Here is an 840-nt window from a genome sequence, read left to right as displayed (position 1 = left end):
CAGAACGAGCAGTTTAACTCCTTTTAGGAGTTAACTCCTTAGGGTAAGATGACTCCCTGCAAAACAGAGCATGTGCCGAAGTCCTGCAGGGAATGGAACAACATAGAAAGCAAAGCAAATGTGCAGAACAATGTAGGGTTTGGGGCCGTTTTCATGGAATGTTGTATGTATGAACAAATACGGACAAAGAGCTGAGATCCGACTGACTTTCGATACTGGGCTGCTGGAAACTGAGGCACAAGGCGCCAGCACGGACACAGCCTCCGCCTGGATCCCCTGTGCTCAAGGAAGCAGCCCCGGTAGGTGCTGTTTCCCAGCGTGATTGTCTCCAAGGAGAATCTGATGCCCCCAGTTCCGTCCTAAGGGGAGCCGCGTCCCAGACGCAGGCCAGGGCCCGTCCGACCTCTCCATGCTGGCTGCCAGCCGGATTTGGCCAGGCCGGTGCGTGGAGGCCGCGGCGGGGGCTCGGTACGTCTCGGGGCGATTTTCACCCCCAGGGTGAAACCTACTGAACAGCGACGGGCTCGTTGGGAGGAACAAGTTCAGAAGCGCCCTAGCAACCGCCCAAATGAACCCCGGGTTAACGCCGCTCTCGGCAGGGGTCAAAGCTGTCACCTGCCCCAAATTCAAACCTCCCCCAGGCGGGCGGGTTCCCCCGCGCCCGCAGAGCAGGTTTTGCAGCGGGGAGAGAGTCGCGGCCGCGGAGGGCCGGGTCTGGGGCGCGGGCTGCACGGCGGTGCCTTGAGGAGCTGCCGGTGCCCGGTGCCCCGCGGTGCCGGCCGGCCGCGGGCTCCCCTCGGGCCCGGGCCCACTGCCGCCCCTCAGGGCCAGGCCGGGCTG

This window comes from Apteryx rowi, unplaced genomic scaffold (genome assembly GCF_003343035.1).
Source record: "Apteryx rowi isolate R43461 unplaced genomic scaffold, aptRow1 scaffold_93, whole genome shotgun sequence".
NCBI classification, from domain to species: domain Eukaryota; kingdom Metazoa; phylum Chordata; class Aves; order Apterygiformes; family Apterygidae; genus Apteryx; species Apteryx rowi.
Note: the sequence above shows the minus strand (reverse complement) of the source record.